The sequence below is a fragment of the Astyanax mexicanus genome, chromosome 13 (genome assembly GCF_023375975.1).
Source record: "Astyanax mexicanus isolate ESR-SI-001 chromosome 13, AstMex3_surface, whole genome shotgun sequence".
Lineage (NCBI taxonomy): Eukaryota > Metazoa > Chordata > Actinopteri > Characiformes > Acestrorhamphidae > Astyanax > Astyanax mexicanus.
The window spans coordinates 26,979,802-27,004,438 of record NC_064420.1 but is presented as its reverse complement, the minus strand read 5'-3'; the positions used below and the strand labels follow the sequence as shown (position 1 = coordinate 27,004,438).

Sequence of the window (24,637 nt, the reverse complement as noted above, 5' to 3'; positions counted from 1 at the left end):
TCCATCCATCCATCTATCTATCCATCCACCTATCTATCCATCCACCTATCTATCCATCCACAGTACTTTATCTATCATATGTGCTTGTACGTGGTTGTTGTGGTGCAGTGGATAACACCACTACCTGCCAGTGAGTAACAACATTATGTGGGAGACTGGGGTTCAATTCCTAATCTGGGTGACTATACTTTTTCTATACTCTGTAGTAGGGGTGGGCGATATGGCTTTAAAATAATATCACGATATTTAAGGGTATTTTTGCGATAACGATAAACTTGGTAATATAGGAAAACTAAAATAATTCATTCATTTCAGGAATATAGTATAATAGTATAACAGTATAATCATAATGGGGCAAAATAAATAATATAGCATAAAATAATATAATGCAGCAAAAAATATTGCAGAATATTTAGTGCATGCATATAAACTGCAAAATAAAACAATTACTTTTAAGACAGAACAGCCCTATTATCATGATATGGATGTTTAATATCATGATATTTCTGTGTCACGATATATTGTATACGATATAATATTGGCCACCCCTACTATGTATGCATCCATTAATCCATCCATCCATCCATCCATCTAGACTGGGGTTCAATTCCCGATCTGGGTGACTATGCTGTGCTTCACCAATTAGAGTCCTTGGGCAAGACTCCTGTCTGTCTACCTATCCAACCATCCATCCACAGTACCTTATCTATCGTATGTGGCTGTACGTGGTTGGTGTGGTGCATTTGATGACACCACTACCTGCTACCTGCCACAACATCATGTGGGAGAATGGGTTCAATTCCAGATCTGCGTGACTATGCTGTGCTACACCAATTAGAGGCTTTGGGAAAGACTCTCTATCTGTCCATCTATCTATCTATCCATCCATCCATCTAGACTGGGGTTCAGTTCTGGGGTGACTGCTCTGTGTTACACCAATTAGAGTCCTTGGGCAAGACTCCTATCTATCCATCCATCTGTCTGCCTGTCTGTCTGTCTGTTTGTTTGTCTGTCTAGCTATCCATCCATCCATTTACTACAGTATCTTTATCTTATCTATGTTGCTTCATCTGTCAGTCTCATTCTACCTCCCACACTGATCCTCTCTGTCTCTTTTTTATTTTTAATGTTTCTTTCTCTGTTTTTTTCTCTCTTTCTGTCTTTCTATCTCTCTTCATTTCTTTTTTCTTTGCTTTCCTTACCGTGTTCCTTTCCACCCTTCAATGTCCATACTCTCTCCCTCTCTCTCTCCCTCCCTCCATTCATAGGCACACTCCCTCTGTCTCTGTGTCTCTCTCATTGTGTTGTGATCATAATGAAACTGATGCTACCTGATACCGTGGTCAGATCCAGCAACTTGTTTGGATTGCAGTGAGTTTAGTATGTCAGGGGGTGGATCTGAACTTGAGCTCCTGATCCAGGGAGTCATGCGTATCAGCAGCTACTGGAACAGTTTACTTTACATACTCCACTCCTAGAAGAGCTCTGTTACTGGTGTCAACTTAACTTTACGAGACCAAGTTATGAACGTGAATCTTCTTCCGAACAGTTTGACCAGTAGAGTCACGCGTTTTTAACCCTTGTTCTCCCACACCTATTAATTTTCCACATTCCTGCATCACTCACTCCCTGTGGCCTTTGCCAAAACACTTCACAGCATATAGGATTGCAGAGGCCCGGCAGTGGACAGGGAGCGAGAGGGCATTGAAGAGCTGTTTTGTTTGACGTTGTGCAAACGCTCTTGAACAAAAGACCAGTTCCCTTTGACTCTGAGCTTCAAACGGGCTGCAGATTTTATATGGACGAAGGGTGCAAGCGTGGTTTGTGGCGGTCCGTGATATTTGGCCTCAGGGAAGCTATTAAATAGCTGCGTTTCACATTTTCTGCTAAAGAGCTGAATGGTCCTCCACTCCATTGATACTGTTTGACTGTAGAATTAACCCTTCGAGGTCTGAGTGGTCTTATTAAAGGGCACTTGGATCATTATATATGCTGAATAAAGTTGTAGGGAATGTTTTTTGTCGTCTCTTTGAAGGATGAGCTCATCTAGAGCGCTGGAAAAAAGGAGGCTTTAGGGTGAGTGAGTAAGTGAGCATGAGCGTGTCACACATAAACACACACTCTCACACACACTAACAAACACACAAAATTTTTCCCTTTTTTTATAAGGCCAAATCGGAGGAAAGCGCAACGACTCGGTTCCCATACATCGGCTCACAGATGCCTTGTGTTGATCAACATCACCCTATTTAGTGATGTGGGGAAAGAACGCTATCTACCCACCCAGAGAGAGCAAGTCCAATTGTGCTCACTCAGGGCTCTGGTAGCTGATGGCAAGCTGCATAATTGGGATTTGAACCTGTGATCTCCCGACTGTAGTGGTGGTGCCTTAGTCTGCTGGACCAGTCAGAGCCCCACACACTTTTTTCTTAAACCAAAAAGTTGCATTTCCTTAAGCAAACACACAGTCTGTTGCTGTATGGTTGCTTGTTATGTTATTACACATGGTTTCTATGGTCTTGCTAGGTGGTTGCTGTGGTGTTGCAATGCAATTGCAATGCAGTTTTATTGCAGGTGGCTTTTATTGTGCTGTTAGCTAGCTATGTGAATGATAGGGTACTCCAGGTGGTGTTTATGGTGTTGCTACCTTGTTGATGTTGTGTTGCAAGGTGGTTGCTGTAGTATCCCAGGTGGTGTTGATAGAATGTTGCTAGGCTCTTGTTAGTTGGTTGCTTTAGACTCCCAGGTGGTGTATATGGTGTTGATAGCTTGTTGCTACGCTGTTGTTAATGCCGATTTTTTTTGCAATTGCGTTGTTAGGTGTTAGGTTTTTTGCAATTGCTGTTGTCTTGCAGGTGTTTTTAATGGTGTTGTTAGTTGGCTGCTATGGTGTAGCTACAGTATGTGATTGATGTGGTTTTGCTGGTTGTGTCTATAGTGTTTCTAGCTGGTTGCTATTGTGTTGTTAGGTGGTTTCTGTGGTTGTTTTTTGCAGTTGGTAGATGATTGCTATTGTGTTTTTTGTGGCTTTGATTGTGTTGCTATGTATGTAATTTCTATGGTATTGTATTTTTTTACGGTGTTTGTGAGTGGTTGGTGCAATATATCCAAGATGGCTGCTGATGTTGTGTTTATAAGGGGTTATAATATGGTATATCAGGTGGTTGCTATGGTTTTGCTTTGTAAAAGAATTGTTCTTGTGTAGGATGAGTCAGTGAGTGAGTGTGTAGTCATGCTAACTGGGTCTGGACTTTCACTTTTAACTCACAGTACAGTAATGATCAGGCACTCTCGATTTGTGTTGCCCAGCTTCGCTCAGAGGGCCAGCTATGGTGTCTCTCTCTCTCTCTCTTTCTCTCTCTTTCTCTCTCTCTCTCTCTCTCTCTCTCTCTCTCTCCCTCTCTGGCTCTATCTCTGAATGGACGCAGGGGGCTGTGACCGCCTTTGTGAGGTGCTCTTTTATGTGGGAGGTGTTTTTTCAGTGTCAGTTAAACCAGCTTGTTAAAAAGCAATACAAGGGCCATCATACATGGCTGATTGAGCAAAGCGGACAGAGGGAGTGAGAGATAGTGAGAGATAGAGAGAGAGAGAGATAGAGAGAGAGAGAAGGATGGGCACATCCTTTATAATTCACTACTTCCTCCACTTCTCTATAAGAGAAGTTTAGGTTCACTTTCTGATGGAAGAGTGGAGTGGTCCTAGGTCTGGGCAAAATTACAAAAATAAAAAAAAAAAAATTCTCAAAATGTTTTAGAGAAATGGTGATGTACAATAAAATATGATGAAAATTAGGGTTGAACATAACGCTGTTGGATATCTCTATATCGATGTGAAACACGATAAATGACGACCCTAAATTAGTTTAAGGTTCTCTTTAAGGTTTCTTGCACTTGGCTTTGCTGCACTAATTTTCCTCAGGCTAAGAAGTAGTTTGTAGTGAGCGTTTACCTTAGAGCTCTACCTCACTCTGCCTCCAGCCTTATTAGGTCACATGATCTCAGTTTGCAGTGTGAGGAGCTTCCTCTGTTGCTGCAGCCCGGTTATACAATACAGTTACAATTTATATATATATATATATATATATATATATATATATATATACAGCTCTGTTAAAAATTTAGAGACCTGAAGTTTCTAGTTTCTGAATCAGTTTCTCTGAATTTGCTTTTTATAGGTATATGTTTGAGTCAAGTGAACATTGTTGTTTTATTCTATAAACTACAGACAACATTTCTCCCAAATTCCAAATAAAAATTTGTCATTTAGAGCATTTATTTGCAGAAAATGAGAAATGGCTGAAATAACAAAAAGGTGCAGAGCGTTCAGACCTTTAATAATGCAATGAAAACAAGTTTATATTCATAAAGTTTTAAAAATTCGGAAATCAATATTTGGTGGAATAACCCTGGTTTTTAATCACAGTTTTCATGCATCTTGGCATGTTCTCCTCCACCAGTCTTACACACTGCTTTTGAATAACTTTATGCCTCTCCAGTTCAGCTTGGGTTGATGGCTTGTGATAATCAACCTTCCTCTTGATTATATTCCAGAGGCTTTCAATTTGGTAAAATCAAAGAAACTCATCATTTTTTAATGGTGTCTTATTTTTTTTCTCTTTATTAATATATATATTTACATATATTGCCCATCCCAGGGTGGGTAAGCCTTGTGTGTAGGCACTCACTTCTGTGTGTGAGCTAGTAAAGTGTGTGTGTGTGTGTGTGTGTGTGTGGAGTGGTGGTAGCTGGGGTCCTCTTGACCCTCGGAGCAGGAGAAAGAGATTGGAATGTCAGAAAGCTCGTTAATCTGATCTCTGCCTCAACCTGCTTTGAGACTCTGCCAAAATTACCCCCTCACCTCCACACTACCTGCACTTTTCCTTGCATTTTTTCCCGCTCTCTCTTTTTCTCTCTCTCTCTTTCTTTTGCGCTCTTTCTCTCCCCCTTTTCTTCTGCTGAAATGACCCCAAACACCTTCCATCCATTTCCATTGCCCCCTTTCAAAAGCTTTCTGCCAAATGCTCACCTGCTGTTTAAACGACAGCACACACACTCACTCACTCACACAATATAGCGCAGACAGTATGTGGTTGTTGTGGTATCCCAAATGACTGCTATGATATGCTATGTATTTAATTGTCAGTTTATAGGCAGTTACAGCATTTTTTCTTATATTTCGAGTTTATTTGATGACCTAGTGACACACAACTGTTGCTCCCACTCTCTGGGTGGGTAGAATGACCCTCATCCTCCCCCAATACAAGCCATGCAATACAAACCAAAGTGACACATTGGCAGTTAGTGTTCTCGTCTAAGCGTGTTCAGCTGTCAAGTGGTTGTATTGTATAAGCAGTACTTTACACTTCAGCGAAGGAACACCTCGAAGGAAGCATATGCACATGCTATATAAATGCACATTATATATATATATATATATATCAGTATAGAATCAGTAACGCGTTACTATTTTTCATGCATTCTTTATTCCAGCACCCTGCGTTGATTTTATTTCCCCTCAAACATACAAGTATATACTAGTATTTTAATTGACACGACTAATATACTTATAATTGCATTTTACATTTCTTACATTCATTCTTTTATTTACATTTAAATATTCACTATAATAATTTACATCTGAAGAAAAACTAATGCGATTAATCGCAGTTAATCACAGAATTTTGTTGTGATTAATCGGATATTTTTTTTAATCGATTGACACCACTAATATATATATATATATGTATATATATATATATATATATACATATATATATATATATATACACGTGTGTCTTATGTATGAATTATACGAGTCAGGTAGGCTATAAAGGATTAGTAAAGCCACTCCACTGAAGTACAGCATTATCAAGCAGTTAGTGAGGTTTCTCCAGCACTGCTGCAGCAATATTAGCATTAGCCGCTAATCGCAGCGCTCGCTCTTTCGCCGTTCGCCTATGAAAATAGATGTTCAATGATTGTGCGCCTTTTAATACGGTGCACCTTATAGTCCGTAAAATACAGCAAACAGTTGTATGTAAGTTGTATTTACCTCATTCATTCTTAAAATAAACAATAATTAGCACTAGCCTGATTACTAGACTTATAAACAGTACCTCAGCACATTCTCTAAAGGAGCTAATGCTACCAATGCTAGAAATATAATCTTTTACCTGTGGATCACACAGTACTACACAAGATACAAATCAGTGCTGAAAGAAATGTCCTCTGTTACCATCTCGTTCTCTTTTCTGTCCCACAGACATATTTCGTACCACATTCAAAGACAGCATGTGTTCAGTGAAATGTCAGATATCCCAAAAAGATACTTTTCAGTCTTTTTTCCTGAATTCTTTTTTGGTTCCTTTTTCCTGTGTGTGTGAGAGTGTGTGTGTGTGATGCAGTTGGATTAAATAGCAGTGTTGGTATTAAGGGTGCCACTGTGTGTATGTGTGTGTGTGTGTGCAGTTTCTCACTGTTCTCCTAACTGAAGTGCCCCATTGTGTGCCATGTGCACAGGCAGGCTTGATGCCAACCATGAGAACTGTAAGGAACCTACGGCTTCCTGCCATTGAGGGAAATTTGGTGCTATTCAGAGTGTGCCCTCTCTCTCTCTCTCTCTCTCTCTCTCTCGTTCTTTCTCTTTCTCTGACTGATGGGAAAAAATAAAGTAGGTTGGGTGACTGCCACTGCTTTGTTTCTCTATTTTAATAGCATTACTCAGTGCTAATTTTGATTGTGGCTTTTATTAGCAAGCCTAATATCAGTGGTCTACTAATATTGATATAGTTTATATATGATCTGTACAGGTAGAACAGTAGTAGTGCTTTTTTAAAGGCTTAACATTGAAGAGGGAGTACCATAATAGTGGGATAGCATTTCATAGAATCTAGATAATTTACTGTCTAATGAATTATAGAGCTGCAACTAATGATTATTTTGGTAACTGACTATTAATCTGACTGTTATTTTTCAGATTAGTCAATTAATCTGACAATTTCTGCCATGCCCTCCATCTTCTTGCTATGGCTCCTGTTTCTAGCTTTGTCTGTCACTTCAAAACAGCTGATTGTGAGATTTAGGGCATTTTCACACCTGTAGTTCTTTTCTCTGGTCCGAATCAGTTGATGAGTTTGTTTACTTGAAGCGTTTTCTCCCTCTGTTTGGTTTGGTTTCACACAGACATAAATGTAAAATGCGCACCAATAAACTGCGCGAGCACGTTGTTTCCTCTGATTGGTCAGAGCTGTCTGGCGTGGGAGTAAATATACATATACGAAAAAAGTAAGTATAGCGAGAAGATTCTGTGTTCCAGCACATATATCTGTGCTTACCGCACTTGTATGGAAACAGTGTTTGTTTATAGTGGTAATCGTCTTATCTGGCTAATATATCAGATTAAACTGCGCCTTAACAGCAGTTTAGCTCAAATCTCTGTCTGGTCTCTGTCTGGTTATTTTGATTCGCAATCGACTCAAAACACTGCACTAATGGACGTGGTGGTCTGGAAGTGAGGTGTGTCTACGTAAACTTGTCTGTTGCTATTTTGGCGGTGGAAAACACAGGTGCACCACTGACTGAAATGAACCTAGACAACAGTCAGTCGTCCAATAGTCCATGCCTATAGGCATATACACCCCCGCTTGTTAAACACACACAAGGACGAGCACTGCCAAGTGCAAACTTGACTTTTATCTCAACAATAAACAGAATAAAGAATACAATAACATTGCTGTTCCCTTAATTGAGCTGCTGGCGTACCTTCACAGCGTGAACATGGAAGTCAGTTTCCTCTACTGAGACGCACAAAGAACCGCGCTGTTAAAATACGAACGTGCCAAAGTCAGAACTCACATGGCTTTTAAAGGACATAGCAAGTAACACACTAATGCCCTATAGTTCGTTAAAATCGGGCATTTTGTATTTCTGTAATTACAAACTCTAGTCCTCTATCTGTTTCTCTGCATACTTTATTATAATCCTTCTTTCACCCTAATCCTCAATAGTTAGGCTCCCACAGGATAAACCACCACAGATCAGGTTTATAGTTATTTGGGTGGTGGATCATTCTCAACATTGCAGTGGCTACAAGTATATCAGATCAGACTCAGCAGTGCTGCTGGAGTTTTTAAACACCTCAGTTTCACTGCTGCACTGAGAATACACCACCAACCAGTCATACAGTACTCAGGCCAACAGTGTCCTGTGGGAGGTAGCATCCCTCAACCAATGATGATGAAGAACTAGATGATGACCAACACAGCTGTGGAGCAACAGATGAGCTTCTGTCTCCGACTTTACATCACTCTTAAATGTGCTTTTATCTCCAGTGGTAACCACAACTTCTGTGTACTGTCCAAAATACAAGCGCCAGTTATCTCTCTATCTTCTTGCCCTTTTATGAGTCAGTTCTTCCACTCCTCCTTTTCTTCTGTTTAAACTGAAACTGTCATGACTCTGTGTGTCTCACTCTCCACATATTTCACTCCTGACTGTTCTTCTCTTCTCTTAATGGTGTTTACTGAACAGGAAAATAGGGTCCTGTTAGCAGTATAGAGTGAATACGAGAGAGACAGAAAAAGAAAGAGAGAGAGAGATGGTAAAGAACTTGCTGACCTTAATAAGAGAGAGTAGAGGAGCCTCATGGCTCAGGAGAGCAGCCTGTCACCCAGCTTTCTGCCAGTTTGAAGTCAGTCATCCAGCTCAACAGAAAGGAATTCACGTTTCTTTGAGGTGCTCTCAGTTTTTGTATACGTGGAACAGGGACCCCACTGTTCATCTGTCTGTCTGTCTGTCTGTCTGAGAGTTTCTGAATGACAGTGTGTGTCTCTGTGGAATTTTAAACATTATTTATGTCTAAGTCAGAGCCATCGGCCCCACGATTTCTGGGCCTCACAGTGAAACTGACGATCATTTTGCTACTGAATGAGGCTTTCCTCTTTTTATATTATTAACTCTGATTTAAAGTAACACTCTCATTCCAAAAACTGGATAAAGTTTTCTGCTCCACCCTTCCTAGATGCGAAACTAAAGCGGGTTGCCAGATTGACACAGAGTGGCAAGTGATGATGAGTCGTACTCAGTAGCTGATCAGTAAATTAGTGCGATATGATGATAAATATCGTGAGGATGATAGAAAAGTGTCTATCGTGCTACTTACCTTCTATCCTCCCTATCGTTTCTACAGTAATTTCATCAATTATTCATGCATATATATAAAGTAGGCTACGATGAAATGTATTGGCGTGGTCACTTTGCATAAACTCGGGTTATATAAGTGATAATAAAGTAATCTTCGCAAAAAAGCTTCATAATGTGGTTTTGCGACATGACGCTGCTTTACGTTATTTATATTTATTTATACACGCCGGTTTGCGACATGCTTTACGTTATTAAACTCATGAGAGCTGAACAATGGAGACGCATTGTTCTTTTGAAAAAATTAGCTACTGCATCTACCTCATCTGTTTTCATTTGATACATATATATTGCTGCACTAAAAGGTAGTAATTCTCATTTGTGAAACTTGAGTTTAATGCCACTTTGAAATAAAGTTGGAAAAAAGTAAGCAATGATATTATTTTGTCATACTTTTCGAAGAATAACTGAAAACATACTTAAATGGGGTATATCACGATATATATCATTATCGTGATATAAAAGATTTCCTATCGTGATATATGATTTTTCCTATATCGCCCAGCACTAATGTATATATTAGTTTCCCATGTCCAAAATGCGCATCTTTACTACGCTACTCTACTCATAGTACTCAGCTATGGTTAGCAACCTTACTGAAGGTCAGTGATTACCTGTTCAGCAGAAAAATAGCCAACTTACCTGTTTTTTTTAATGACTGCAGCACGTGCTGCTGTCAATAATTTGTTTAGAAAAACAAATTACGTATTACCCTTATACCACCCAAACCCTTCGTAGGTAGCCAACAAACCCAATGAAACCTTAAGCATAGATCTTTCTTCTATACTGATAAACCACCTGTGTGGCAAGTAGAAAAATAGTAAAAACTAGGGACATTTACATATTTTAAGCTTTGGTTGTCGACTAACCTGTTTATCATTTTTTCGATTAGTCTATTAGTCAATGATTTTTTCTGCCATGTCCTCCATCTCTAAAAAAACCCCAGAAAAACAGCTAAACAGGAGATTTAAAAGGCATTTAAATTTCCAGATGTTGTTTAAACGCGGAGAGCACTTTGTGTAATGCTGTACTGTTACAAATTAACGATTAGTAGACAATGAAATTTGTAGCCCACAAATTTAAATAATCAACATTATCCATTATATCAACTAAACGTTGCAGCCCTACTGAAAAGGTATAGTCACTATTTGCTATTAATAATCCCCCCAGCATTCTGGTGTTTGGAATGTACCGGTTGATGTACGGGCATGGGCTGTACCAGGCTGTCAGACAGCAGCTGTATACAGTTGCAGTGATGCGAGCAGTGCACCTAAGCACTTCGTTCCAAAACAGCAGATCACAGGCCAAGAAGTCACATGCTGAACTGGACTTTATCCAGCTCCAGCTTCCAGTAGCTGAAGAAAAAACCCTGAGTGTTTCAACCCTGTTACTGGTTTAAGATCGGCAGCTGTTAATAACTGAATTCAACAGCACTGCTGCTTAGAAGCCTAGTTCTTTTTTCATGTTTTTTTACGTGTGAAAAAACGTTGTTCAGATTAAATAAAATGTATACATTTATGTAGTCATGTCACAATAATTACATTATCAGTCATTTTCCAGTATGCAGTAAATATGTCAGCAAATATAGCCCATTAATACCTGTATAAACATCGCTTTCTTCACCAACAACAAAACACGTCATATTTAAGAGACGACTCGTAGCTTTATAAAGGTAAAATTGAGGGCGTTAGCAGCTCATATGTGGAGCATCTTTTGCTCGTCTGAAGTACATCTTCAGGTTAAGGAGGTGAAAAAAGGCACCAAGAGATGTGTGGGTAGGAGAGAGAATGGATCGGATATGTATCCAAATTAGGGCCACATATGAAAGTGACTCAAATCTGAAAAAATTGGCACTTTTACACAGCCATGAATAAATCAGATCTGAGCCACATAGAGCAAAATATCTGATTCGAGTCACTTTAATCTGGTAATGTGAATGTGAACGTAGCCTTAGATTTGTCACTTTTATATTTGGTTCAAAAAACAAAAGAGCTGACATGCATGAATATTCATGTATTCATATAATTATTAAAAACTTATACAAGATAAATATAAAACCTAAAAAATGTCAGCATGATTATATCAGATATTTTACACTAGTTAACATTACAGATAGAAATGATTATGAATATGGACCTTTACAATAACCAAATCCAATCTCAACAAAAAAATCTGAATTGATTTATTAATAAGTCACTTCAGCCGAGCAATGTGAACGCAGCCTCTGTGTCAGTATTTTCAGCTCATATTCATTTAGGATTAGCCTGTATTCTATCTAAAGAAAGTATATGTGGATAAGTAATAGAAAGTAAAGAAAGGCATATAGGCTGTAACTCAGCTGTAACTGAGTAGGTGATGTGTGTTCATTGTCTCTCTGTTTAAACAGATTGAAGAATGAACTCCAGCTCTGACTGCATTCCTTCAGCTTACTTCTCTGAAAAAAATTGACCAGAGTTTCACACTGACCTTTTCTCTTCATCTCTTACTTTCTCACATATTCCTGGTGGGTGTGTTCAGACTATGTGTATAGATGCGTCTGGGTCATGATCAGGATACTGTGCCTTTCTGAACCAAAAACGAGTATTTATTGTAAGAGTTTATCATGCTTATAAAACTTCAGACTGCACAGAAATCATTTACTTGTGCATGGCATAAAAAAAATGTAATATCATTTCAGTTTAAACCGTGAAACTCATATATCATATATAGGGCTGTCACGATAAGAATATTTTGTGAACGATATATTGTCCCAGAAATTATTGCAATACACGATTTTTTATTTTATTTTAAGACTATTAAATGCCACTGACATAAGGATAACAGAATAACATAAAAAAGTCATTATAAACTTTTTTTTTTTAAAAACAGCAAACATTTAAATAATCATTCATTATATTTAGTTTGGGAATTATATACTTTAGTCCACACTGTGTGTATTGAAGCACAGTTATTGAAGCATGACTGGCTAAAATACTGTTCACTGTTATACGTGTGAACAAACATATGAATAAACACAATAGACGATATCACGATTATCAAAAATTATTAAGGCCTGGTTATTTATTGTACGATAAATCAGTATTGCAAATTATTGTGACAGGCCTAATTATATAGATGTATTACACACAGAGTGATCAATTTTAAGCATTTATTTGTTTTATTGTTGATGATTATGGCTTACAGCCAATAAAAACCCTAAAATCAGTATCTCAGAAAATTGGCAGTGTTGGTTCACTGTGTAATATTAAGCCCAAAGTCAGTGCAGTGTTTTCCCATTAAATCTTACAGCACTTCATGCTTCCCTTTGCTGACAACTTTTATGGAGATGCGGATTTCATTTTCCAGCAGGACTTGGCGCACTGTATACCCACACATGACCCAATGTATACTCTATGTGCCCTGAAACCCTCCAATTTTCTACAAACCCACCATTATCCACCAGTAACACTCTAGATTCTCACTGTGTTCACATCACATTCGTTACTTGTTCTTTAACAGTCTGGTTTCATCTCGTTCATGGCTGGAGCTGAGCTGTCCAGCGTTTCAGAATTACCTTCCCTCCCTCTCATACATACTCTATATATCAGAGCGAGCCATCAGTCACATTGCTCTTTATGAAGATGAAGAATGTTCTGCGGGCCTCTGCAGAGAAGCAGCTGAACTGGATGAAGCTTTGGAAGTTCAAGGAGAGGGAGGGAGCTGGAGGGAGCTGATGTGAGCAGATATGTGAAGGGAGTGTGAGAAGAGACAGTAGGAGAGGAATTAATAAAGAGGAGTTAAAGTCAGTGCACGGCCAAATTTGGGAAAACAATAAACAAGCGAATGAAGAATACATCCTTTATTACCAATGCTTCGTTTGGTGGTCGGTAACATGACCAAATAAGGAAGTCTACGTCTAAACCTTTTTGTGGAGTTTTGTCTAGTTGACTGATTATGTTTTAAGCTATTGACTATAAACTATTAATGGTACAAAACAGCTAAAACTCCAAAACACTCAATTAATATTAAGCCGTTGCATGGTATTACACGTGAGTTGTCCTCATACTAAAAAAGGGGCTTAATTGTCGAGTAGGCCGAGATGCAAGAAGAAAGCAAAAATATACAGTATTGTGCAAATGTTTGAGGCACCTGTGGGAATTTTAAGTAAAGAAAAAGCTTCTTATCTGTGAAGTAAGTGTGTATTAGCTCAGTAAAACACCAGAGTTATTTCTAGTTCTCATCATATCAACACCTGGTTTGTAAATTGGTAAATGTGGTAAATCAGGTGAGCTGCTGACGGAACTGAACATATTGCTGGCTGAGGAGCATCCAGGAGAAATCCGGAATCTCTACACTTTGTTCTTCAGCTTGGCTCAAAGGATAAAACATACTTAGTTAAAAATGAGAATTCCTTGTTATTTTTTACTGTATGTATGTTTATTTGCATCTGTTTAAATCATATGTGGTGCTTTTTCAGGTAAAAACACTCGTATTGATGAGATAAATGGATTAGTGTAATTTGCTTTGGTGCCTAAAACGTTTGCACAGTACTGTATATTTTACTAATGAAAAGTAGCACACAGTGATTTGGATAGTAATGTAACTTTAATCTGATTACCGGATTGGAAATAGTATCGCGTTAGGTTAGTCGTTACCAAAGGTGGAAAAATTACTGAAAAATTGTAATTAAGTAAAAGTACCTTTACTTTGCTAAAATTCTACTCAAGTAAAAGTACCCATCTAAAAATCTACTCGAGTAAAAGTAAAAAAGTACTCAATTTAAAATATACTTTGAGTAAAGGTTACATAGTTACTTTTAATTATTTTATATAAAAAAGTACAACAAATCATATATCATACCTTATTATTACACATAATAATTTGGACCTTTCAGGCAGTATTTGTTCAGACCACCCCATAAAACAAAAGTGGCATAGGTTTCTATGATCCTTTTTTTTTCTTTACTGTTAAAAGTTTATGGTCATATAGGTAATTCAGACAATTGTTTTTTCCCCAGGATTGTATTTTTTACTCAGTAACGGGTAGTTTTCCAATGTAGTGAAGTAGATTACTTGTGTCAAAAGTGTACTTGAGTAAAAGTAAAATTACCTATTTTAAGAACTACTTCAAAAATGACAAATTACTCATAAAATCTACTCAATTACAGTAACGTGAGTAAATGTAATTCATTACTTTCCACCTCTAGTCGTTACTGACAGTGTAAGTGATTTCTGTTGGTGTTCTCTAAAATTATAAATGGTGCTCCATCCAGTACATTTGGGATGAGTTGGGGAGTTGTAGATGAGGTAGGGTGGTGATCAGCACCCAACATCCTGACCTCACGAACACTTTTGTTACTGAATGCAATCAAATTCTCACAGCAATGCTCCAAAATCTAGTACAAAGCCTTCCATGGAGAGTAGAGACCGTTACTAATGGTTGTTGGTAATTACAGCTCTGAAAAAATAAGAGACCACTTAAAAATGTTGAGTTTCTTTGATTTGACCAAATTAAAAAACCTCTAGAATATAATCAAGAGGAAGATGCATGATCACAAGCCATCAAACCAAACTGACCTACTTGAATTTTTGTTTTAAAAAAAAGTTATCCAAAAGCAGTGTGTAAGACTGGTGGAGGAGAACATGCCAAGATGCATGAAAAAACCAGGGTTATTCCACCAAATATTGATTTGATTGATCTCAAAAAACTTTAATAATATGAACTTGTTTTCTTTGCATTATTTGATGTCTGAAAGTTCTGCGTCTTTTTTGTTATTTCAGCCATTTCTCATTTTCTGCAAATAAATGCTCTAAATGACAATATTTTGATTTGGAATTTGGGAGAAATGTTGTCTGTAGTTTGTAGAATAAAACAACAATGTTCATTTTACTCAAACATATACCTATAAATAGCAAAATCAGAGAAACTGATTCAGAAACTGAAGTGGTCTGTTCTATATTTCTATATTTTGCCTTACAAGACATTCGTCTAGATATGAAAGATTGCCCAAGAAGTCCATCCACTTACACTAATACAGAGCTAACACAGAGCTAGTAAATGAGTAATCTGTGTGTAAATATCTCAATGTGTAATTGTGTGTGTGTGTGTGTGTGATTGAGGAGGGGGTTCAGCCGGCTCTCTGAACTCCTGAATGCAGATTCTGGTGCATGTTGAGACCTGCACCTTGCTGCCTGTAAAATCCTCCAGCACAGTAAAACAGAAACAAACCTACATCTAAACCTGTTCACCTCCACCTCCCCCTGGCCCCTCTCTCACCACCCTGCGTATGTGTGTGTGTGTCTATGTGTGTGTGTGTGTGCACAGGCTCTAAAACAAAGAGCAGCCCCATGGCTTTTCAATGGCTGTGTACACAGCCCCTGCAGTGTGACCTGCCTTATCAGGGCACCAGCAGAGAGATAGCATTCTCAGCAAGGCGACTGACCGACTCACACATTACACTCAGAAACCTGTCTCTGCCCTGCAGACCTGCTGATTATCTAGCACTTATAAATCACTTACTTGTTTACCTGCTAAATAATATAATGCATTTTTGCCTTTCTAGGCACCAAAAGGCGCTTACAATTACAGGGATTACAATTACACCTGTCATTTTAGTGTGGGAGGTTTCATGGCTGAATTGGAGCAGCCTGGTGGCCAATCTTCATTAATTGCACATTATTGCACCAGTTAGAGCAGAGTGTGAAGGTTCAATTAGCAGGGTAAGAGCACAGTTTTGCTCAAAATATTGCAATACACACAACATTATGGGTGACATATCAGAGTTCAAAAGAGGACATATTGTTGGTGCGCATCTTGCTGGTGCATCTGTGACCAAGACAGCAAGTCTTTATGATGTATCAAGAACCACGATATCCAGGGTAAAGTCAGCATACCACCAAGAAGGACCAACCACATCCAACAGGATTAACTGTGGACACAATAGGAAGCTGTCTGAAAGGGATGTTTGGGTGCTAACCCGGATTGTATCCAAAAAACATAAAACCACGCTGCTCAAATCACGGCATGAAATGAAAGTGCCTTTTCATAGGGTAGCTGGGGAAGTCCTCCTCATTTATTTGGTCCGCAATAGAACCAGTACTTTTTTGCTGAAGACGATAGAGTTCCAGGCTGAAGCAGTCCAGGTTTCTTCTTCATGCCACCACGACTAATTAAAATAACCATCTAGTTCAATAATACAATACCCCATCTCAAAGTCTGTCAACTGGGCAAAATGGGTTTAAGTGCACTGTATCGGCATGTTTAGCAGTCAATGTTTTCTCACCAAGAGGTACACTACTCATATATTGACGTATATGCCACAGATGAGCATCTATATAAGAAAGAGTGACTTCAGAATCTCATGCACATTTAGAATCACTGAACTGATGATAGGAAGTCAACTCAGTGAACCAAACTCTTAAATGTACAATAGACCAGTACACAGGGACAAGATAGTTCCCACATCCTGAGGGGAGCAGTGAGGGTATTTTGACTAAGAGAGACATTTGAAGTCTCTTTGCGATTGCCATCAGTGAAAAACAATGACGGCTAGACTACACCCAGTGCTTTTGGGAGCGTTTAGAAGATGCTCTTTCAGATGGTCTTGAGCTTGGCCGCAAATCCACACACACATCTCCATTTTAAAGTGATGGTGACGGGTCTGGCAAGATTGTATCAGAATGAATTGTCCAGTAGATGCCATTGACTGGTGGTTATTCACCCTCTGTGACTAAATGCAGTAGGTCAGTTCCATAATCCTGCTCTTTGAGTGGAAAGGCATTATAATAAAGTCAGGCTTTGAGTAGAATGCTAATGTATTCCGCAGGGAGACAACAGCTTCATTTAAAACTCTGGTTTGGAACACAATCTGGGTTTTTGGGAATTGATGTCTCATTTTTTTTTCATATATGAGAGTATGATTATTAGGCCTTGTGAATTTATCTTTACAGCAGTTTCAAACTATACCATGGGATGTAAATGTGTAGGCATCATACAGTGAAGGGCTTTGCTTATTGTCTGTATTACTAGCCTAGAGAAGCAAAACTGACACTGTCATCAACTATAAGAAAGTAATTCAGCTCAGAAAAATTGTTTACATTGTGTCTAACATGCTCTAGCCTCTGTCGGCTGACGGTTAGCATTGTGGCGAAACTGCTCCAACACTGCAGAGGTCAGCTGCTCTGTCTGTTAGCTTCATGGCTTTACCATGGCTGAGTCTGGCTGTTGGCATCTTTGCTAAACTGCTATTCTAGGCTTTATAACATAGGTTTGGAATAGTACAGAAGTACAGAAACAATATTCATGTCAACAGTAATGGCAGGACTCTCTTTAGAATAAGTGCAGAGGCCTTAAGAACAATTTATACTTCTGCATCGAACCTACGCCGAAGCCTACATGTTGCCTTGTACCATACCATCACTGGTAAGTGTATGCAAAAGTATAAATGTACTCCACTGCATAGTGGACTCTCGCTGGGTACGTGTAGGCTATGGCGTAGGTTTGACACTGAAGTATAAATTATCCTGTAGTCTGTTAGTAAATATCAGAGAGTAATCCAGCTCAGAGCAACAGCTAAAATCTACTTCAGTAATTATTAAAATCATTATTAAAATCCCATTGCAGCCATGTGTGTAAGCAATCCATCATATCTATATAGTCATGGTTGAGCATTGTGCATTGATTCCAACTCCAGGTTATTCAGTCTTCTTATGTGATACAGGCTTGTATACAGCTTTTGGATCAGATGCAAGTTTTCGTAAAAACGAAAAAAAAAGATTACATCCAGCTACTGTACTTCTGCACGAATGATACACACCATTTTTGGCATACTATCTCAGGACAGTCCCCTGAGAAGAAATTTACAGTCATTTAGACCCAAACTTGTTTATTTATCTACTTGTCTTATATTGTTCATCCCCATTTACTCTCATTCATTTTCGCCCCTACCAAATCGTTGCCTCCACTTTTCCCCCCGACAACCATCACGTTGCATGTGCTGTAATTCACAATCATTCTGACCTGTACTCATCTATTTGTTGTTTTTCATCCCTCCATTTTCTCCTATTCACTTCTATTCATTGTAAAACACACAAGCCATACAGTTGTGTTGCCGAGAGTCACCAAACTTCTCAAACTCCATCAGGACAGGTAACTGAACTCTAATCCAAAGCCCTACTGACCCACATTCTTCTGTTTTTCTTTTTTATCCCTTTTTTCTTTGCTTAGCTCTTTTCTAAGACAGATAGATAGAGCTTCCACTACTGTTGTGTATTAGTTGAGGACTGTCTTATTGATGTCTGTCTATCCTGACCCTCTGATTTATGTCTTTCTCCTCTGGTTTGCTCTCACTGTATCTCTCCCACCCTGATGTTAGATTGCCGTGTCCTCATTGTTTTAAAGCTTTACGAGATTAGGGGGTTTGGGGGGGAGGAATTGGGGAGGGGGAGGGTTGTGAAAGAGGTGAAAAGGACTGAAGAGGCTGCCAACAAAGAGCCGGCGGGTTAATGAGAGAGTAAATGTTTGTTTTCGCCTGGTCAACACTAACTGTTTTCCGTCTCTTTCTTCTGGCCCTTCATCCTCTCAATAGCCCATTGGGAAGGGCGTGAGAGGGGAGGGCAGGGGGAACAAGGTATTGAGGAGGGGTCCTCTTTGCTTAGGGGGTGCCGTTTGAGAGGCATAAATACCGTTGCCCCCTCCCTTCGCCCCTGAGCTGTATTCAGTGGATTACCTCCCACCCGAAGGCCCTCGTTTTATTGATCTCAGCTCTAGGGGTAGATGGAGAAGGCATCTATCTCTAAGATGCCTGAAGAAACTTGATCCTTATTGGCTTACACTTTCATTTCCAGTTCATCTGAATTGACTGTTTGAATTCCTTTCATTCTGTTACTAATTGCATACCTTATAGGTGCTTTCTTGTCCTCCTCTCTAGAAGACTCAAGGATGGTATATGCAGCTAAAAATAAATCAAGATACAATCCAGATTCAAGTCACATGAATTAAACAGGTGTAAACCTGGTCTATGATTATTTTTTACCAACAGATTAAGATTGTTTTCTAGATTGTTCAGAATGTTGGACCTCACAGAGCTGATACACACTGCTGAAGCTGTAGGATGGCCCCTCTGACTACAGAAAAACTTAATTAAACCCAACAAGTTTTGTCATGTTTGGGGAAAAATGTTGTCTATGCCAGGAGGGAGAAGTTATAGAATGTTTGGGATGTGTAGAGTCAGGAATCCTGCATGGATGAACTCCTGTGTATCCAAAATGATTTTTTTTAAAGCTTAAGATATTCAATTAAGACTGTAAGTTCTTTCTGATAGACAGGCCATTTCATGTGGTTCTTTGAATGATGGTATAGAAGAAGAACCGGGTTGGTAAAAGAGGTGTGTTTATGTTTAAGAGAGAGAGAGACGAACCATTATATAACCTTTATTTATGTTTTTTAGTCTTTTCATTGGTTCTTTACACTCTTTACACATCCACATACTACATACATGGGTTGGACAATGAAACTGAAACACCTGTCATTTTAGTGTGGGAGGTTTCATGGCTAAATTGGAGCAGCCTGCACACAACATTATGGGTGACATACCAGAGTTCAAAAGAGGATAAAATTGTTGGTGCACGTCTTGCTGGCGCATCTGTGACCCAGACATTAAGTCTGTGTGATGCATCAAGAGCCACGGTATCCAGGGTAATGTCAGCATTACACCAAGAAGGACCAACCACATCCAACAGGATTAACTGTGGACGCAAGAGGAAGCTGTCTGAAAGGGATGTTCGGGTGCTAGCCCGGATTGTGTCCAAAAAAACATAACACCACGGCTGCCTAAATCACGTTGTTGTAACATCTGTGTGAGGACTGTAAAAGCTGAGAGAAAGTGTAATATCTGTATTTAAAAGATCAGGTTGGGAGGGAGTGTGATTAGAGGCTGTGGAGCTATATGGAGCTGTTCCAGCTGCTGGACAGTCTGCTCTGCTGTCTGTGTTACAGTCAGTGTGTGTGTGTGTGTGTGAATTAGAACCAGAAAGTGACAGCTGGCTCTGACTGCTAGTTAGGTGTTTTGGCACTGCTCCATTTTCATGGCTTTCCTTTTATCTCCTTTCTTCTGTCCTTTTTCGTTCTCTCTTTTGCTCTCTTTATTCTTTCTTTTCTTTATCCTCATATACTCTCTCTCATTCTAACTTTTCCATGTTCTGTTCTTAATTCTGCACTTTCACTGTTGCACTGTTCTTTTTTTCCTCCCTTTTTCTCTCTTTTTTATCCTTCTGTCCTCACCACAGTGTTTCTCATTGTTGTTCCTTTTCTCTCTCTTCACAGTTTTACTCAATTTCTCTATAATTTATCCTTATTTACTTTCACTTTCTCCTTCTCTTTCTACTTCATTCTGCACACTTCCTGTTGCAGTGTTCATTTTTCTTCCTTTTTCCCTCCCTTCTTTCTCTCTTTCTCTTTTTTAATTTATTTTCTCTCTGTATCTCTTTCAGTTCTCTCTTGCTCTATTCTTCATTCTGTAGTTATACATTTTCCTTCTGTTTCTTCTGTTCTCTCTGTTGTCTTGCCTTTCTCTCACTCTTCCTCCCTTTTTCCCTTATCTTCTCTACTGTAAACTGTTTCTCTCTCTATCCCACACGTTTCTTTTCTCTGTCATTTATCATTTTATTATTTCTATATTCTTGTTTTTTGTCTTTTCTTCCTTTACATTTTTCCCCCCTTTTCTTGTATTCATCTTTCCCTTCATCTCTCTTTCTCCAACCTTTCTTAAACACACCCGATTGTTCATCCATTTATTATTATTATTATTATTTTTTTTTATTTTCTTTCTTTCTTTCTTTCTTTCTTTCTTTCCCTACTTTTTTCTCTTAGTTCTCTTGCATTCACCCTCCCATACCCTCCATCTTATTTCTTCCTACCTTACCGTCTCTCTTATTTCATTTCTTTCCCCCTCTGTTGCTCTCTCTCTCTCACACCATTCTTCATTCAGCCTTGTTGCAGTGTTTCCTTTTAGTTGCATTTTCTTTTTTTGCTACTCTTGTACTTTAATTCTCTCTTTAATTATTCCTCCTATGCTCTCTTATTCTCTCACTTTCTTTCTCTTTCTTTATTCTTTATTTTGCACTGTTAATGTTGCAGTTTGTTCTCATTCTCACTTTTATTTTTCTTTATTTATCTCTCTTTCATCCTACAATTCTGTCTCTCAGTGAGTAAGTAAGAGGTGATGTGTGTGTTTAGTAGGGCTGTCCCTAACGATTATTTTTTAAACGATTATTCTAACGATTATTTTTTTCGATTAGTCGACTAATCTATTCATTGAGAAACATATTTAAATAATTATTATTTTACGTTTTAAAGCAAACGATAAATTACTATATTTATATATAATAACAACAACAACAACAACAACACAAGCCTACTAAACCAAACCCCACACTTATAATCACTTACATGTACAGCACGTTGTTTAGATCTATAACGCTAAAAATGGATAAGCTCCCATACACCACCTCCGTGTGTTGTTTTCTGTGACCGCTAGATTTTGTGACCACTGGCAAGTAGTTCTCAGCAGACCGGTGCACTGGCCGATTCGAAACGTGTTCGTTTCTAATGTTTACCCCGACTGGCCAAAACGGTTCAGTTTAGGGCTGAGGGTAAGGTGTAGGTATAGAAAGCTTCCGTTTTGCCAATGAACGCTCATAACCGTGAGCACTGGTCACAAAATTCCGACGGTGACAGAATACGGTGTGACACCGCAGCGCCGACGGCGCTAGCTAAAATAACTTAAGGCAGCTAGCTTAGCTAAACACCTGAACTTATGAATAATGCTACTGTTTCTGGAAACTATATATATAAATATAAACCAAAAATGTATAATTTCTGCCTGTGGCAGGTTTAAAACCTTTGGTAGACAGTCTTAAGTCTTTTTAAGGACACCCGCGGAGACCCTGATGTAAACGGTAACTTACTGTGTCACCCTTTTGACATAGTGCTCCTGGATGTTTGCGCTTCAAGTGCTCCTTTTGCACATATGGCAGAGGACCACATTGTTGCCCTTTTGCGTGAAATGCTCCCAAACTTTAGATGCCCGCTGGCGTTTTTTTGTAGCTGGAGATTGCTCTCCGGAGTCCAAGCTCTCTAGAGCTTAGATTCTCTGCCCAAACCCGACATGACCCGAGGCCCGCCCGTAAATCCGACCCGGGCTCCAGAAAATAGTCCGAGATGTAGGCGTCTGTTTTTTAATTATATTTTTATTTAAAAAAAAAATAACGAAAATAACGAAAACTGAAAGTGAAACTAAACTAATTTATTTATAAGCGCTGTTTTCACTACCGCAGTTCTACAGCGGGGGTGTTGTGCCGATTCTGTCCGCTAAGCGGGAGTCAGATTCAGCAGAGAGTCGGATTCGGCACAAACGCGGCGGCACCTCGCGGTCCGCGGTGTCAGTTGTAAGCGCTCGCGCTAGCCGCAAAATACGGCAGAAAACACTGAGGGAGCTGCAGAATTATGAATGGGACTAGAATAGGAGCACGAGGAGATCAAAGAGAACCTTCACCTGTGAGTAGTTCTCACCAGAACACGCAAATCTCTCTCTCTCTCTCTCTCTCTCTCTCTCTGTGTCTCTCTCTCTCTCTCTCTCTCTCTGTCTCTCGCACGTGAACTCCTCCGCGTTTGACTTGCAGAACTGTGTTTAGCTGTTCTTAAAAATCATTTTAATTAAATAATAGTTCTATGCCTCTATGTTACAGTGTAATTTAACATAATTCTGATCATATTTCGCTCATTAAAACAGCCCGAAAACAGCCAGTTGGAATTTTTGGGCCCGATCTAACCTCTAATGCTCTCCACAGGCGCCGCCATGTTTACGACGCGCCGACGCACGTTATGCAAATCGATGTATTTTCGTAATCGATGACGTCGATTATGTCGACGCGTCGCCCCAGCCCTAGTGTTTAGAGTCTGAGGTCAGTTTCCTCTCTCTCTCTTTATCTGTGGGTCTCTCCCACTCTTTCTGCTTCTCCTCCTGTTCTCTCATCACGTCTCCTTCCTCTCCTCCTTTTCCTTCTTTTTCTCATTTGTTTTATCTCTGGCTGGTGAACTGTGTGTGTATGTGTGTGTGTGTTTGTGTGTGTGTGTGTGTGTTCAGAGTTTCCTTGGTGTGTTTAGTTTTTTTGGCATCAATGTTTCTAGTGACTCAAGGCCACAGGAGTGGTGGGAACCACCTCCACACACACACACACACACACACACACACACACACAAACAGACAGGAGTGTGTATGTGTGTCAGTTAGAAAGCAGATGGAAGAGACAGAGATAAGACACTCAGGAAGAGGTATCTAATTAGCGGAGTCTGGACAGCATGAGGAATTTAGAAAACAGCCAGAGACGCAGAGCAGATCCAGTCCATTGCTGCTGACCATCAACTTTAAGTTGCACCTGTTGCTGACACAGATGTGCAAATGCACACCATGCCTAATATCAGGTATGGTCTACATGAGTATAAAGCATCCAGCACTGAGCTGATTCTCTTCTATTCAATATATATCCAATTTTTAGCAAGATGAGTTGGGAAGTTGTGGAAGATGAGAAGAGGTGGCCTCACTGATGCTGTTGTGGCTAAATGCAATCAAATCCTCATAGCAGTGCTCTAGAATCTAATAGACTATCAGAGTTCGGAGATTATCAGGGCTTCCAGTTTAAGTGATGGGGACGTTTTAGACATGGTGCTAATTCTGCCTGGAAATCACAAATCCCCCTACTTGGACCCCCAGACCCACACCAGCAGCACGGTTATCCACGATTCTCAGATAAGTGCAGTCTCTCTGCTGAGGCTCCATCTCATCTAATCAGCCTTGCCCCAATTAGGTCTGACCCTGGTACCCATTTTAAGAAGCTAAAGGTTCCAGTAGCTGATAACGTAGACCGAAATCATGTTACTGGGTTTTCACGCAGCGAAGGTCCGCACAATTTGGGCAAAATATCGAACTACGATTTTTCCACAGAATATTGCGATTGCAGTTCAAATTGTGAGTGAATTGAGTGTCATTCACTCAATTGTTAAATTGAGTGAATGAGGTCTTACAACATTTGTCATTTTTGTAGTGATTATTGGTGACAGTCAATATTTTTGTATTAATATAAAGCACTGGAAAGTACTGGAAAGTATTGGAAAGTGTTATAATAACTTATAACTAGAGCTCTAAATTGGCTAGAACCTTTTTATTTCAATCAGAAAATCTGGGATCTGACAACACTGTCAGTACAACACTGCCAAAACTATTTTCCCCAAATATTGTCAGTGCGCTTTATATTCCAGTACGCCTTATTTATGAATACCTTTATCAGTATTAGCATTAGCCGCTAACCGCGCTAAACGCTAGCTCTTTGGCCATTCAGAGGTGAGCATTATCAGCCTGTAGCCTGCTAACCCCAGCTAGCACTGCTGGAGCAGCATTAGCATTA

At 39.3% G+C, this 24,637-nt stretch overlaps 1 protein-coding gene across 3 annotated transcripts in view; it reads left to right on the top strand.

Moving 5' to 3' along the window:
• lama5 (laminin, alpha 5) overlaps positions 1-24,637 on the top strand; it is a 135,461-nt gene that overhangs the window by 6,224 nt on the left and 104,600 nt on the right. The window lies entirely within an intron of this gene.